We start from the raw sequence: 17,380 nt of genomic DNA, 5'->3' as shown, positions 1-17,380 counted from the left end.
CTTGTTCAAGTGCATCCACTTGAGAGGGGCATGGTCAGTGATCAGCCTCAACTTTCGGCCCACCAGGTAATATTTGAGGGCCTCTAGAGCCCACTTAATGGCGAGGCATTCTTTTTCTACGACTGCATACCTTTGCTCGTGTTTATTCAGCTTCCTGCTGAGATAGAGGACTGGGTGTTCCACTCCGTCCCTCACTTGTGAGAGTACGGCCCCGATACCGGTATCAGAGGCATCCGTTTGTACCACAAACTCGTTGCGGAAGTCCGGAGTCACCAGTACGGGCTGAGAGCAAAGTGCCCGTTTTAGGCTATGGAAGGCTTCTTCAGCCGCTAAACTCCATTTAATCATGACGGAGTCTTTCCCTTTTGTAAGATCCGTCAGGGGGGTAGCGATGGCTGCAAAATTGGGTATGAACCGGCGATAATAGCCGGCGATCCCCAGGAAGGCTTGCACCTGCTTCTTGTTGACAGGTTGTGGCCAGTCCTGAACCGCCTGAATCTTATCAACTTGGAGTTTAACAACACCCCTCCCAATTACATACCCCAAATACCGGGCTTCTTCTAGCCCGATGTGACATTTCTTGGGGTTCGCGGTTAGACCTGCCTCCCACAGGTCGTCAATCACAGCTTGTACTTTCTGGAGATGAGTCTCCCAGTCCAAGCTGTAAATGACAGTGTCATCCAAATAGGCCGAAGCGTACCGCCTATGTGGCCTCAAGACTCGATCCATCAGTCTCTGGAAGGTCGCCGGTGCCCCTTGCAGTCCAAACGGCATATACACATACTGAAATAAACCTTCCGGCGTAGCAAATGCCGTCTTTTCTCTGGCAGCCTCAGCCAGAGGGATCTGCCAATACCCCTTTGTTAGATCTAGGGTCGTAATATACCGGGCTTTTCCTAACCAATCTATTAACTCGTCGACCCGGGGCATAGGATAGGCATCAAATTTTGAGACCGCATTCAGTTTCCTGAAGTCATTGCAGAACCGGATGGTGCCGTCCGGTTTAGGAATTAGTACAATCGGGCTGGACCACGCACTGTGCGATTCCTCAATGACTCCTAACTCTAACATTGCCTTCACTTCTTGGGAAACGGCTTCACGGCGCGCTTCCGGGATTCGGTAGGGCTTTACGTGAACTGTGACACCAGGTTCCGTTACGATGTCATGTTTCATTAGCATAGTCTGCCCGGGTTTTTCTGAGAAAAACTTTTGGTTGTGAAGTAGAAACTGCCTGACCTCAGTCTTTTGCCGCTCCGAGAGAGTCTCTGCAACCCGTACCTCCGGTACGGTATGCGAGCAGACAGGACGGGCCAGCTCCGCTGACAAGGCAGACCGATCTTTCCAGGGTTTTATCAGATTTACATGATAAATCTGTTCAGGTTTCCGTTTACCTGCCTGGTATACTTTGTAGTTTACTTCACCAACTCTTTCCTTGATCTCAAAGGGGCCCTGCCACTTTGCCAGGAACTTACTGTCCACCGTGGGGACCAGGATCAACACCCTATCTCCGGGTGCAAACGTACGGATCTTGGCGCCCCTATCATAGATTCTTTTTTGGGCTCCTTGAGCCTGTATCATGTGTTCTTTGACGATAGGCATAACAGTCGCAATACGGTCCTGCATTTGTGTGACGTGATCTATCACTGTTTTAAACGGAGTGACCTGACCCTCCCAGGTTTCTTTTGCAACGTCTAACAGTCCGCGAGGACGTCGGGCGTACAACAACTCGAAAGGCGAGAATCCCGTGGAAGACTGGGGTACTTCCCTGATGGCAAAAAGCAAATACGGAAGTAAATAGTCCCAGTTCTTCCCATCCTTGTCTATCACCTTTCTCAGCATCTGCTTCAGAGTTTTATTGAACCGTTCAACCAACCCGTCTGTTTGAGGGTGATACACGGATGTGCGTAACGGTTCGATTTGTAACAATCGGCAGAGCTCCTTCATTATCCTGGTCATCTTTGATTATGCCACTCATTACCCAGATATGTTGGTATCCACGTGCAGACCGTGGAAGGGGCCCAACTAAATCCATCCCAGTCCTCTCAAACGGGACTTCAATAATAGGTAGGGGTACCAAAGGGCTACAGAACCGGGGCTTAGGTGCAGAGGCTTGGCAGTCAGGACAAGACTCACAATATACACGAATATCGTGATGCATGCCTGGCCAAACAAAACAGTGTAATATCCTTTCGGTGGTTTTATGGACTCCCAGGTGACCTCCCATCACATGTCCGTGGGCCAGGTCCAGCACCTGCCGCCGGTAGGGTTTTGGCACGACTAATAGTTGCACCGTATCTTCCCCCTTTTTCTCTATCTGATAGAGTAAATCATTCTCCAGAACCATGTAAGGATATGCCAGCCTAGAGCCAGGTTCTACGGGTACCCCATTTATCACTTTTACATTTGTCCTAGCCTGAGAAAGGGTAGGATCCTTTATTTGCTCACTTTGGAAGTCATCTTTCTGAACTTCTAAATCCGGCAAACGGGGAGGTGGACGGCTGTCGGCCTCCTCCTCTTCCCCGGTCTCCTCCGTATCACCCGCCATGACTGAAAACGGGAACTGCAGGTCATTTCCCGCAGACTCTTCCCCAGAGTCTTCCGGGGAGACCTCTTCCAGGGGTTCGGGACCCACACGCGCCCTGGGAGAAGAATCATGTACACTATTACCCTGGGGTATCAACTGATTCTCCCACAATTGCCAGAAGTGGGGAAAATCCCGGCCCAGGATAACATCATGCAATAACGCCGGGACGAGTCCCACTTTATGTTGCACAGACCCATAGGAAGTAGTAATGCATATGACCGTGGTGAGGTACGAACAGGTGTCTCCATGCACACACGTTACAGAAAATTTGTCTGATGGTCCAGTCGGGGCTGACACCAGACTGGCCTTCACCAGAGTCACCACACTTCCCGAGTCTAACAATGCCACCACCTTTTTGCCATCAACAGTTAAATCACACAAGTGTTTTTCCACATCCTTTTGACCGGCATTCACACTCACTACCCGTGCAACCATAGACATGCGGTTTTTAGAGTCTGTGAGGTCGCACTGCATGGGTTCAGTAGTGACCGGACAGTTCGCAGCAATATGTCCCATCTCTTGGCAGCGGAAAGACCTAACGGGCCCCTTGCTTAGACCATAGTTCGTTACTCTCGGCCTCGCAGTGCGGGCAGTCCCGTTTTCCTCCCCCACTGTCTTAGGGATTTTTCCATCTCCCCTACTCCCTGGAACAGTCTTACCGGTTCCACGTGGAGATGATGAAGAACGAGGTGGGGTAGCGTCGTCTCGGAGTCCTTCCGCCATGGAGTAACGTTCAACCAGATCCACCAGTTGATCTGCCGTCGTAGGATTTCCATGGCTTACCCACTTCCTCAGGGCTGGCGGTAGAGCTCTCAGGTACTTGTCCATGACGACTCTCTGGATTATCTCTGGCGCTGTCAACACCTCGGGTTGTAGCCACTTCTTCGTCACGTGGATCAGGTCGAACATCTGGGACCGCGGTGGTTTATCCGGCTGATAAGTCCATTGATGCACTCTCTGTGCACGGACAGCGGTCGTCACTCCCAGCCGGGCCAAGATCTCGGCTTTCAATTTGTCAAAGTCCTGCGCGGCTTCAGACTCTAAGTCATAATAAGCCTTTTGGGCCTCACCGGAAAGAAACGGGGCAATCAGGCCGGCCCATCGTGCCTTCGGCCATTTTTCTCGCACGGCCGTCCGTTCAAACGTGGTCAGGTATGCCTCGACGTCATCTTCGGTCGTCATTTTCTGCCAGTACCGACTCACGTGAATCACTCTCGACTCGGCTTCCAGGTTAAGCTCAGGTAAGCTCGCCAAGCGCTGCGCCACCTGCTGGAGAAGCGAATGATCGGCAACTGTCATGTCCACCAACTCCTTCAGCTGGGCCATCATCACCCGATTAGCTTCTTGCTGGACGGCGGTGGACTGTACCAGCGCTTTCACCACGTCCTCCATGCTCATGCTTGCAACGTGATGCCCGCGTTCTCCACCACAATGTGATAAAACACTCCGGGATCGCCTTTGCTGGGGTCAAAGGTCACGTGCGTTCAGCATGAAACTCAGGCGCAGAGCTGGGATTCGTGTATAACTGACACTGGGTCAGGTTTATTAACGGTGAAAGCAATGCAAAAGGAAATAAAACATAAAACAAATCCTTGCCTGTCCGGCACTAACTAAACAATGGACAGCCTAACTACCAACTGGCGGGCTTCTCCCGTCCAGCCAAACCACAGTTGCAGTGGGCACTGCTTCCACTCACGTGTGTCTCTCACACAGACAGGCTCTCTGTGTTCCCAGGCTGAGACACTCACACAACCACCTTGCATCCTTTTATATCCACCTCCCATTATCCATTAGTAAGCAGGTGCGATACTGACCAGACTAGGCCACATAGGAAAGGAATCTGGGCGAGATATACCTGCCCTCATCCACTATTCCCACATGATTCTCACAACCTGTTGTACCCTGAAGTGTTCCTGAATGAAGTTTCCTTGAACTAATGCCTTGCCTCGTCTTGTCTTGCTTCCTGAGCCGGCCGTCTGGTCCAGCTGCTGTGGTGGCTCACCCCCTTGGTCTTGCCCCTGACACTCCCTGTATAGGGGGTGGTTCCTCACTAGGTCAGCTTGCCCTAGGTGGGTGGGTGCCATGGCCCAGAGGGTCCACTCATTCAAAGAAGAAAAATGACTCAGCGTAAGCTGACGCTCGTCACACTGAACTCATCATCTTTCCTCTATCTCACAGACCTTCCTTACCCGACCTAGCTATAACAGTTAATGACATCACACTTTCCTCAGTACCGGAAGTCTGCTGCCTCGGAGTAACCTTTGACTCTGCCCTGTCCTTCAAACCGCACATCTAAGCTCTTTCTACCTCCTGTCGCCTCCAGCTCAAAAATATTTCCAGAATCCATCCTTTCCTCAAACCTCAATCTACTAAAATGCTTGTGCATGCCCTCATCATCTCCCGCCTCGACTACTGCAACATCCTTTTCTGTGGTCTCCCTGCTAACACCCTCGCACCTCACCAGTCCATCCTTAACTCTGCTGCCCGACTAATTCATCTCTCTCCTCGCTACTCCTCCGCTTCTCCCCTCTGCAAATCTCTTCACTGGCTCCCATTCCCTCAGCGTATCCAGTTCGAATTACTAATACTGACCTACAAGGCCATCTATAACCTGTCTCCCCATATGTCTCTGAACTAATCTCCCGATACCTTCCCTCACGTAATCTCCGGTCCTCCCAAGACCTCCTTCTCTCCACACTTATTCGCTCCTCACCCAACCGCCTCCAAGACTTCTCCCGAACTGCCCCTATTCTCTGGAATTCTTTGCCCCAACAAGTCCGACTATCAACCACATTTGGATCCTTCAGATGGAACCTGAAAACCCACCTCTTCAAGAAAGCGTTCAGCCTACAATGACCCCGCTACCTCCTTCTCTATCACCTCAACCAACACCCGAACTGCTGCAAACCACCAACCTACTGTCTCCTTCCTCACCATCCTGTAGCATGTAAGCCCGAAAGAGCAGCGTCCTCTCCCCTTTGTATCAGTCTGTCATAGTTAGTTTGTTTACTGTTAGTGATATCTGTAATTTGTATGTAACCCCTTCTCATGTACAACACCATGGAATGAATGGTGCTATATAAATAAATAATAATAATAATAATAATTGCACACCTGCCTGTGATGAAAATGAGACTGCTGAAAAGGAAATAGAAGTCTAAAAATAGACTCAGTGTGTTGTGAATTCACTTTCTGGCCTACCTCTGGTGAAGGTGCCCAACACGTCTGATAGAAAAAATACTGAAGTCACTAGACTTCGCCCACTATATCAGCACTCTGGTATATTCTGAAAACAAAGCAAAGAGAGGCCAATGTAAGAAGGGACAAAAACATACTGGCACAAACAGTAACATACGGATGGAAATTCAGCACAGCCCCAGCAGGGGCTGGTTGACCACACAAAACTGAAATAGACAAAACCAAATCAAATGTGAACAATAGCAAAAGAAAACTTAGCTTGAGCATGCAGGGACTGAGCTGGAAACTAAGACCTCAGGAGGCAGGAAAAAATCGCCAGCGGGGATAGAGGGAGTCGGCTGTCTTAAATCCAGTCAAACTCCCAATGTCCAATTGTCCTCCTCATTATCAGGTGGCAGGCCTCTGTTAATTAGATCAGCTCCATTACCTCCTGTAACCACCAGAGGGAGCCCGGAAAGAGAACTCGCGACCCCTCTGTCAATACAACCATCTCGACTACCTTCACCAGCAACCAGAGGTAGGCCAGAAAGTGAATTCACAACACAGTGGCCACAGTGAAAATTGCAAGATTACAATTTTTTTTAAATAATGATCATGATGTGAAAAAAAAGCAATAACTAAAAATGAATACATGGAAAACAAAAACCAGATCTAAACAGTAGGTTATTTTAGGTTGAATAGGCTGGTTATGTATAGACCCTTTTTTCACAATGCCCAAATAGTAAAAATAAATACAGGGAAAAAATTCTTTATATTGCATATTTGAAGCACCCTATAATTCAATTGCCAATCATTTAGTGAGCTTTGCAACAAGACCAGATATACAGTATTAGCCAAACCAATACATGCATGTGAATACTACATTGCACATTTTCTTTGTTCTTTGGCATGCCCATGATCCAATAGATCTGCCTGCTATTAGTATCCATGCAAATTGGCTTGTTCCTCTATGACCTTATTATTCAACCTTCAAGTGGATTATTTCGGGGACTCACCAAAATGTTAAGGCAAGATATGTAAAGTCTCTGCTAATAAAATGACAAAACTATTCAGGAGGTACCCCTAATAAAATCCTTCTTAAAATAATCTAACTTGTAAATCTGCAATAGGTAATTATTTGTTGAAAGAAAATATCAAGACTGCAATACAATAGTTAGGGGTCTTAATTTTCCATGTACTTAAAGAGTTTGTCCACCTTGAACAATCTTTTTTTAGTTAGAAGGGGTCTTCCATAATAAGATAATCATAGTGGATTCTACTGGGAGCCACACCAATCAGCTGTAATCTTCAGGGACCTTGTAACAAGTGTAATTCTACTGTAGCTCCTCCGCAGGGAAAATTGAGTATTACATGGATCACTCTGAAATCAACAAGCTGTCTGTGTAATGTATGGAAGTATTAGGTCCTTCAAAGTTAAAGACGTACTCTGGGTAATAAGCAGATCCCCTTCTCTTAATATGACTTCTTTAATCCAAACAACCTTTTTAAACCCACTGCACCCCACTGGAAATGAATAAACATGACTTTACATGGACAAAACATTAAATTCAGAATTGAGGACACTTCGTTGGGCAATGATAGAGTAATAAAGGCTAAAATTCAGCTGTCACGGTCCTGTTAAGGTCGGCGTGCAGCTACCGCTGAGCAAGGACTCACCCACACTGCAGAGGGGCCCGGGGACAGACACAGCCAGATAGTTCAGGCAAACAGGACCTGGAGAAGCTAAAGTCAGTGAGCAGTGAAGGACCTACGGTCATGTGACCACAAGGGGGTGGGGCTTAGCGTCCTGCTGTCAGAGATAGGCAGAACACTAATACAGGAATTCTCAAAGTCAGACAAACCGGGTCATACACAGAGATAACAGTAAAGTACCAGGGATGAGACAGAACGGAGAGTCGGGGCCAGGCAGTGGTCAAAGCCAAACAGACATAGAAGGTATCAAGCAGAATCCAACAAGCAGTATCCAGAGAACAGACCGAGTCATACACAGAGTATCAGATAAACAAGAACACAGCACAAACACACTCAGGGGTCACCACACTATGCCAAGAGCAAAAGTATAACTGACGGGGATAGGAGCTTCCTGAGGCTATAAGAAGCCTTTCCCAGAACCAGGGAGAGGCCACAATCATAAGCCCCAGGTGTGCAGGTAAGCCTGCACTGGGATCACAACCTTTAACCCCAGAAATGCCAGTCATCAGCACTGGTTCCAGACATTAACCCCACATGTGCGAGTCAAACCCGCACTGAGATCATGACACCAGCACACAGATGGCTCCATTTGGCTTTCTGTGACTACACAAGTGTTTGCGTCTTATTGGCCGTGAGTGTCTGTCTTCACATATCTGTTTTTATTGAGATTAATGGCTCTATAATGTTTCTGGAGGGGCTCTGATGTATTTATTAGTCATTACTGGTTCTTAAGTAAACACCCTTGTCTTTACCCAATGTCCCGGCACCATAGAAGATCAATACAGACTCTCTAAAGGCTTGTCCACTAGACTTCTTCAACTGAGTGTCGATTAAGGGAACCCATGATGTCAACTGGATGCATGAGAACTGGAAATGGTAACTCGGGATGGGCAAAAATGAAAATATCCGAGGCGGAGAAAGATGCATATGTGCCAGGAACTTAGACACTTCACATTAATCCAAAGTCTCTGGTGTCTCAATTCATCAAATTGAATCATGTGCATTATGTCAAAGTACATCACGTAATACCCAGCTATGTGTCTCTTATGAGCGCCCCTAGAGTCACAGAGTGTAACCCACCCATATTTTGATAAACATTAAGATCATGGTGTCCCCCCAACTTCCAGAAAGTCTAGTGTGCTCTGTCATTTGACAAGCTTTGACTGATCCCGATGTCCTGGCCTTGTCTATCTTAAGATGGTCATCTGGTTTATTATTATTCGGGAGTGACAAACAGTTTACTTGAAATGTAGACACCATGAACCTCTCTTTCTTCAGTCAGTAATTATTTTCCAACTGAACCCATGACCTACTAAGGTTTCACTGATTTTTTAAAAAGACCTCCATTCCAAAAAATCCTCTTTGCTGACATAAAAACGTTAATTAACAAAAAAGCCAAAATTCATGCTAAAAGCACAAAAGTAACATAAAATTTCTGGATAATACAAAACAAGTTCCTGTTTTCAGCATTTCAGGACTATCAGACTCAGTGATATCACATTCTTAGCTTCTCAGCCGAGCTACCCTAAAGTCATGTTCTCTCTACTACCAATTACCCTGGGATGGGTAGGGATGGCATCCCCTTTTAATTCATTGCACTTATGCCACTGATTCAAATAGTTTTCACCAGAAATCTGGCATAAAGTTGTTAGAACTCACCGTTAAAAATAACTTTTTTCAACTTTTGATGTTTGTAGTTCACCTTCAGCCTGCTCTGCCAACTTTTTGAAAAATGTTATCAAATTTAGTGACGAAGGGGAGTAGCCATCATAATATACGCCACAAAATGTACAACAAAAATGTGCTCCGAGTCACTTGTGCAGGTGCATGTCGGCTAAAACCATGTGCCAAACTCATTATGCGGGGTGAACCTTACTCCAGCGGATCCTTCATTGAGACCAGCAGGCGAAACACTAGTCCTGATGGATCAGGAGCCCTAGTGATTATTGCTCACTTCTGGACTTAAGGGACCATTTTGGGTATAAAAATGTGTATTACTACTACTTAGTTTTTCTTTTCTTTTTACAAGATGCAAGCATGTGCATCACCCCTATGTTATCTATGGGACTACCGGAGAAAGCAGAGCCTGGTACGCTGCTGTCTCTTAGACAATGGATTAGTGGGGAGCAGGAGTCTCGGGTTCTTGTTCTCGGGTTCGATGGGGGTCCTGGTAATAAGACCGCCAATGATCAGGAAGTTATTAGCCATCTTGTGCATAGATGCTAAGATACAAAGTTAGACATACACATAAAAATTAAAAAGTTAAAAGGCTATGTAACTGCTCTGAATTTTTGTGTACATTAATATTGAAACTCATATTTAGAGTTGTTAGTTTAGATTTTTATTTTAGGTTTTTTTAGATTTGCTACTTCAACTTCTACCGAATCTCACATAAAATCCTCCTGCAAGGTAAAGTTAAAATTTGGATAAAATAAAAGTAAGAGTAATCTACGCTGTGTTACGATGGAATCTAGGTTACCATCTCCTTCCCCTTTAACCGTACACACTTCAAGTACAATCTTCAGCCAAGTGCCCAAGTTTCCTGGCAACCTGTAGGAAGCACTTTTAATTTCCTCGTTTACTCGGGATTCGTTTCCTTTGTGTGAGTTGTCAGGTTGAGGGCTGGCCTCTTGTCTTTCTAAACACACTGGTACGATGAGCGGGCTTCATTCCAGCCTCTCTGTGTGTTTTTAAAAGATCCAGACACTTTGAGAGGACCCTTTACCATCCCATTTAAAATTAAAAATTAAAAATAAAACTTCCTGATATTAGATGTATGCATTAACCCTTAAAGGAACATCGGCATCTGCTGTGTAGGAGGCGTTGTTTTACACGTAGGATTCACATCTAAGGGCAGACATCTGTAGTGTGAAATGTCCTATACCAAAGGAAATTGTAGAAAAAAAAAGGGCATAACTTATAGTCTTGATGCACATTATCGATCTATCAATGATTCTAGTAAAACTGGAAAAGCTCCATGGTCTTGGGTTGTACTGCCATAGTACAGGTGGGCCTACACTGCACCTATATATACATCGGATTGTATATGGAGACATACAAAAACTTTCCTATTTTGATTTAATTGCATGCCATATGACGGAGGTATACTTGTAGCAATTTTCATGAAGGCGCCATATAGCAAGCTCACCAACTAGTGTCTACGGGCCCTAAAGTGTGCAGACCCCAAAACGTACCAGTCTCCTATAGAAAAGTAATGGTGACTAGTGTTGAGCGATACCATCCGATATTGAGAAATATCGGATCGGACCGATACCCAAAAAGTATCTGGTATCGCCGATTCCGATACCGGAAACCCCATTCAAGTCAATGGGACAGAAATATCGGAATTAAAAAAAACCCTGTCTTTACTTGTACATCCAGTTCGGGAGGGGGGAAGAGTGTGGACGGTGCGTGGGCGGACACTGTGCGTGTCTGTGTGTGCGGGCGGGGTCTGTACGGGCCTCTCGGGGGTCTGTGCGGGCCTGCCGGGGGGTCTGTGCGGGCCTGCCGGGGGTCTGTGCGGGCCTGCCGGGGGTCTGTGCGGGCCTGCCGGGCGTCTGTGCGGGCCTGCTGGGGGTCTGTACGGGCTGCCGGGGGTCTGTACGGGCCTGCCGGGGGTCTGTGCGGGCCTGCCGGGGGTCTGTGCGGGCTTGCCGGGGGTCTGTACGGGCCTGCCGGGGGTCTGTACGGGCCTGCCGGGGGTCTGTGCGGGCTGCCGGTGGTCTGTGTGGGCCTGCTGGGGGTTGTGTGCGTGTGTGCAGGCATCGTCCGATGGGACTACAAGTCCCATCGGGCGATGCCTGCTACAATGACAGTGATTGACACATTAACCAATGATGGGACAGTAGTAGTTCCATCATCCGGCTAATGTGTTGAATGTAAAAAAACAAACAAACAAACATACATACTACATACATACTACATATACTGTATACTACATTCATACAACATACATACATACTACATACATACTTCATATATACTACATTCATACAACATACAACATACATACATACTACATATATACTACATTCATACAACATACATACATACTACATACATACTTCATATATACTACATTCATACAACATACATGCATACTACATACATACTTCATATATACTACATTCATACAACATACATGCATACTACATACATACTTCATATATACTACATTCATACAACATACATACATACTACATATATACTACATTCAAACTACATACATACTACATATATACTACATTCATACAACATACATACTGCATACTACATACATACTTCATATATACTACATTCATACAACATACATACTACATACATACTTCATATATACTACATTCATACAACATACATACAACATACATACTACATATATACTACATTCATACAACATACATACATAGTAAATACTACATACATACTACATACATAAAACATGCTACAGACATACAACATACTACATACATACTACATACAATACATTCATACAATACATACATATAGACATACAGTACATATAACAGAATACATACTCACCATCACTTGTCACTTTGATCCCCGAAGCCAGTGTCATCTTTAAAAAATATTTGTCATGGTCACGCGTGTCTGGACGCAGCGAGTACCGCAAGGCGAACCCATGTGACACACGTGATCCTGGATACACCGCCTCCAGTGGGGCGAATTTAAATAATAAACACGTGCAGCTGGATACACCGCCTCCAACTGGCGAATTTAGACATTACACGTATATACAAGTCTGGAAACCCCGCCTCCAGTAAGGCGAATTTAAACAATAAGGGAAACCTGGGAAACATTAACAATGGTGGGCCCTGCGATAGGGAATAGGGAAGTGGAGACCTCCTGAGCTCCCCTGAGCCAGTGTCCCTGCACTCCTAACGTTCCCTATGCCGGTTCCGCACCGGGCGCGCAACAGGAACCTAAAAACCTAGCTCGCCCTGACCTAAACCCTCACTAGGGAATAGGTCGGTGCGGAAACTAATCCCACCATTGCACTAAACACACATGAGGGAAAATGACAATACAGGGGAAACACCACTTAGCTTTGCTCTGTTGCGTACGCTCCTAGCAACAGAGCCCACCACCTGCGTGCATCTTCTCCTCCACCCGGATCCATCACCATAACTGGATCCTTCACCATAGTGCAGCCTTGGAGCAGAGTCCACCACCAATTGCAGAAGTCCAGTAACAGAGTCCCAAAGATGAGTTCAGCTCCTGCCCAAAAAGTCAAGCATGCTTGAGTCCAGCTCTCAGCAACCAAGTGCCGCATGCTGAGTGCAACTCTCTCCATTGTCGTCACTCCACCAAGCCATGCAAGCACTTCCTGCCAACACCATAAACTGTGACTCCACCACGCCATGCCAGCCCTTCTTGCAGACCACCTAGCTGCCACTCGTCCCCTCTGGCTGGGCTGCGCAGGACTCATGTTCAGCTCCTTCATTCACCCAGGCTTCCTTGTGAATGACTAAGGCCGGGGTCACACTAACCGATGCAAAATACGGTCAGTATTTTACATGCGTAATACGGATGAATGGCTCCTAAACAGTGCTCCGTATGTCATCCGTAATCAAGGTGTGGTCGCGTATTTTGCGCATGTAAGCATCCGTATGGAATCCGTATGCCATCCGTATTGCGAGATTTTCTCGCAGGCTTGCAAAATGGACATATAATGGAGCCCTATGACAGGGTTTATAACAGAAACCAAAGAATAGATATAGACACATAGAATGCATATATATATATATATATATATATATGTATATATATATATACAGTATATATGTATGCTATGTGTATATATCTATTCTTTCGTTTCTTTATTAAACCTGTCAGTGTGAGTTTACTGTATAGCGCACTGAATTGCCGGCATTGCTAAAAGATACCTGGTGCGTATTTCTCGCAAGTCACATGTGTGGTCCGTGTGTAATCCGTATTTTTTGCGCACCCATAGACTTGCATTGGCGTACCACGGCCGTAGTACGCTGACAATCGCAGCATGCTGCGATTGGCATGGAGCGTAGAATACGGATGAGAAATATACGGCTGGTGCGAGGGACCCCATAGAGAATCATTGGTCCGTGTCTAATGCGTGCTTTTAGCGCCTCTCACTCGGCCGTATTCCTCGCCAGTATGACCCCGGCCTAACACACGATATCACCAACCGTGATTGAGCACACCTGGCTCCCTTTTATAGAGCCTAGCACCTGATTTGTAATTACGTGCACATTAAACCAAAGAAACTAAAGTGCACTACCACTCACCACCACCGGGGCAACTTAGAATGAACGACACCACGTGTAATAATTCTAATGGCCACCGGGGGCAATCACATCACTTTGGCACCTAGCCAAAGGAAAAAAAGTTCACTTATCCATTTAAACTGTCAGATCCAGCCTGGATCATGACAATATTAAAATAACAAACAACCGATATACTCCCTGATCCGCAGAAATCCACGAGTGTCCCACGACGATCTCCCATGGAGAACAGAAGCATCAGCTGATGCCACCGCTCTCTAGGGGCCCCAGGAATACAATGACGGGAGGTAGGTATCCTTTCGCACTGTATTCCTCCGCCACTGTAAAAAAATAGTCCCAAGTCTCACTTTTGGCATTGCTGTGTGAGAAAGTTCCCACACAGCTTTTGCCATAAAGTGAGACCAGTGAACTATAGTAACCTCTCAGTGATGCACTGCAGGAGATCGTCGTGGGACACTCGTGGATTTCTGCGGATCAGGAAGTATATTGCGTGTTTGTTTTTTTAATATTTTTTACAGTGAGATGACACTGACTTCAGGGATCAAAGTGACAAGTGATGGTGAGCATGTACTCTATGTTATATGTACTGTATGTCTATATATATATATATATGTATTGTATGAATGTATGAATGTATTGTATGTAGTATGTATGTATGTATGTTGTATGAATGTAGTATATATGTAGTATGTATGTAGTATGTATGTATGTATGTTGCATGAATGTAGTATATATGTAGTATATATGTATGTTGCATGAATGTAGTATATATGTAGTATGTATGTAGTATGTATGAATGTAGTATGTATGTATGTTGTATGAATGTAGTATATATGTAGTATGTATGTATGTTGTATGAATGTAGTATGTATGTAGTATGCATGTTTTGTTTTTTTTGTTTTACATTCAACACATTAGCCGGATGATGGGACTACTACTGTCCCATCATTGGCTAATGTGTCAATCACTGTCATTGTAGCAGGCATAGCCCGATGGGACTTGTAGTCCCATCGGATGATGCCTGCACACACACAACCCCCGGCAGGCCCGCACAGACCCCCGGCAGTCCGCACAGACCCCCGGCAGCCCGCACAGACCCCCGGCAGCCCGGACAAACCCCCGGCAGCCCGCACAGACCCCCGGCAGCCCGCACAGACCCCCGGCAGGCCCGTACAGACCCCCGGCAGGCCCGCACAGGCCCCCGGCAGCCCGCACAGACCCCCGGCAGGCCCGCACAGACCCCCGGCAGCCCGCACAGACCCCCGGCAGGCCTGCACAGACCCCCGGCAGGCCCGCACAGACTGCGCATCATGATGCGCACAGACCGTGCATCATGATGACATCATTTCAGCAGCCAATCACAGCCACAACACTGGCTCATTGCATTATGGGAACTTCCGATTCCGGTATCCGATATTGTAAAAATATCAGTACTCGGTATCGGAATTCCGATACAGCGAATATCGGACGATACCCAATATTTGCAGTATCGGAATGCTCAACACTAATGGTGACTTAGATTAAAAATCTTAAAATGGATAAAGACTTTTTTTTAGTAGCTTGGTTAGGTCACATGATGAATATTTTTCTTCTGCCAAGTAAAATCTCTCCTATTCTAGGAAGTTATACAATATTCACGTCCGCACTGGAGGATCCATCCTCTAACATGCAGGATAAAATAGCAACCACAATAACAGAAACCTGATAAATCTAATTTGAGGTAATGTGGTCCATCTTGTGAACGACGTTAACTGTTCTTCACTGCTGTACTGTCACACTAGCTGTACAGAGTTTTATGGCTTTCTCTCCCTACCTCTATTGGTGTGACAGCTGTGAGCTGTCATGTCCTCTATTCATCCCAGTATGGCTGCTGCATTCCTTGCGTCAACTTTTATAGGGGCTATCATAGTCCCTCCTTATTGGTTGCATTATTCCATGTTTTGTATCGCTGCAAGGCATGATGGAGAAGCTCAGCCACACCCAAGATCATGTGAGCCTTCTTTGGCTAATGCAAAGTGTAAAATAGTAGTGGATATTTTTTTTTTTACACAAATCAAATGACAAATTTTTCGAATGTACTAAAATTTGCTGTGAACTTGGATTAGCATAAAATCGATGCACTCATCATTGAAGCTTGATGTCCAAACTTATAGTATGTTGGGTCCGGGTAGTAGTTTTGTACAGTGGTCAGCATTACCTGTGGTTGAATTTTGGATTTAGTTACTCACAAACCAAATTCATGGAAATGCTTGATGATGCTTTTGGCTCTCAGGTCACTCTTGAACTCAAAATTTAGCTTGAAATATCAACATGAGCTGTAAAATATGAAAAATAATGACAAACTTCTCTTTTTGCTTTGTTACTTCTCAGATTATGGACCAAATAGCAAGTATGGTTTCTGCAGATCCATCTGTGCACAAGACTGAAGATCATTGTACCAGAGATCCCAACATACGAGGATATGAAACATCTCATGTTGGATAAGATGCAAGTAAAGTTGATTGATGAACGATTACTTTGTGGTTGAGTATTGCACTTGGTTTACAATGGATGGAGCTCTGCCACTATAGAATGGATATTACATGCTTGAAAAGAAAAATGCCATATGATCTTGTACATTACGGACCACATCCAATTTTACAAGAACTTCAACAGTTGAGCTCCTTACTATCCATAAAGACTTGAAAAATTGGGAGGAGCACTTGCAGAGGATCTACCTGTCCTTTTATCCTGTGTGGTGGATTCAAACTTGGGTGCTTAGTTCCTCTATTAGAAATATTTTCTCCATCTTATATTGATTGCTCTGCTTTGCGAACACTTTTGAATAAATATAAAAAAAAGGAAAAATATTTGATACCTTTCACTTATTTCTCTGCAAACAAGAAAAGGAATCCAGTACAATTGGCCAGGTGCACAAGATGCATCTTGTCAGTGCCCAACCAACCGCGAGCCATACATGCACTGAGATTTTAGTTGGTAGGGAAGTATTGTATCCCTTGAAGAACTGAACTTCAGGTAATGCCAAGCAGTGGTATACACACAAGACATTCAGCTCAGGTTCATTAAATAATTCCTCAGAAGTGTAAATTTTATGTTTTATGATCTCCATTGATTATGGTTAAATGGCTAACCAAAGTCAACATCACCTGCTAATCCAGCGCTGGGCACTTTGTGTGTGGACGTCTGCAGCAAGAGGCGAGATATTCTTATATGGGTATGGAGTAAAAATTTGCAGAAAACTCCTGTCAAGAATGTAGAGCCTTGTTAACACCGGTCTTGATGACGGAGCGTGCTGGAGTCATGCAGCACACACCTCTTAGTGAATCGGGAGCATACGAAATGGCCTGCACCTTGCCACTAATTCTACTTTTGTCCCTGCTGGAGTAAGATTTGTGGCTTAGCAAACGCTGCCGCTGATCGTGAATTTGACGATTGATAGACGCCATGCCACCGTCCCGACTCAGATCTGTCCACATTCTCACAGCTGGGCAAAGTTGCTAAATTTAAGCCCAGCCTTGAGTTGTGTCAAGATTTTACATGAATCGGCCCCTTTTATACTCTGTTTGGTTTTTACAGGTATCCTATAAGCCCCAATTTCCGACCTCCTACCTCCATCGACTGACATATT

The 17,380-nt window shown here is 45.5% G+C and overlaps 1 long non-coding RNA gene across 1 annotated transcript in view; it reads left to right on the top strand.

Moving 5' to 3' along the window:
* LOC141072877 (uncharacterized) overlaps positions 1–16,601 on the top strand; it is a 224,284-nt gene extending 207,683 nt beyond the window's left edge. The window contains exon 3 of the long non-coding RNA XR_012226890.1: positions 16,123–16,601. This is a non-coding gene — a long non-coding RNA (uncharacterized lncRNA). The remainder of the gene's footprint in view (positions 1–16,122) is intronic.
* Positions 16,602–17,380: the final 779 nt, after the last annotated feature.

This window comes from Dendrobates tinctorius, unplaced genomic scaffold, assembly GCF_039654945.1.
Source record: "Dendrobates tinctorius isolate UK_male_01 unplaced genomic scaffold, ASM3965494v1 ptg000014l, whole genome shotgun sequence".
NCBI classification, from domain to species: Eukaryota; Metazoa; Chordata; class Amphibia; order Anura; family Dendrobatidae; genus Dendrobates; species Dendrobates tinctorius.
This window is presented reverse-complemented; position numbering and strand designations above follow the sequence as displayed.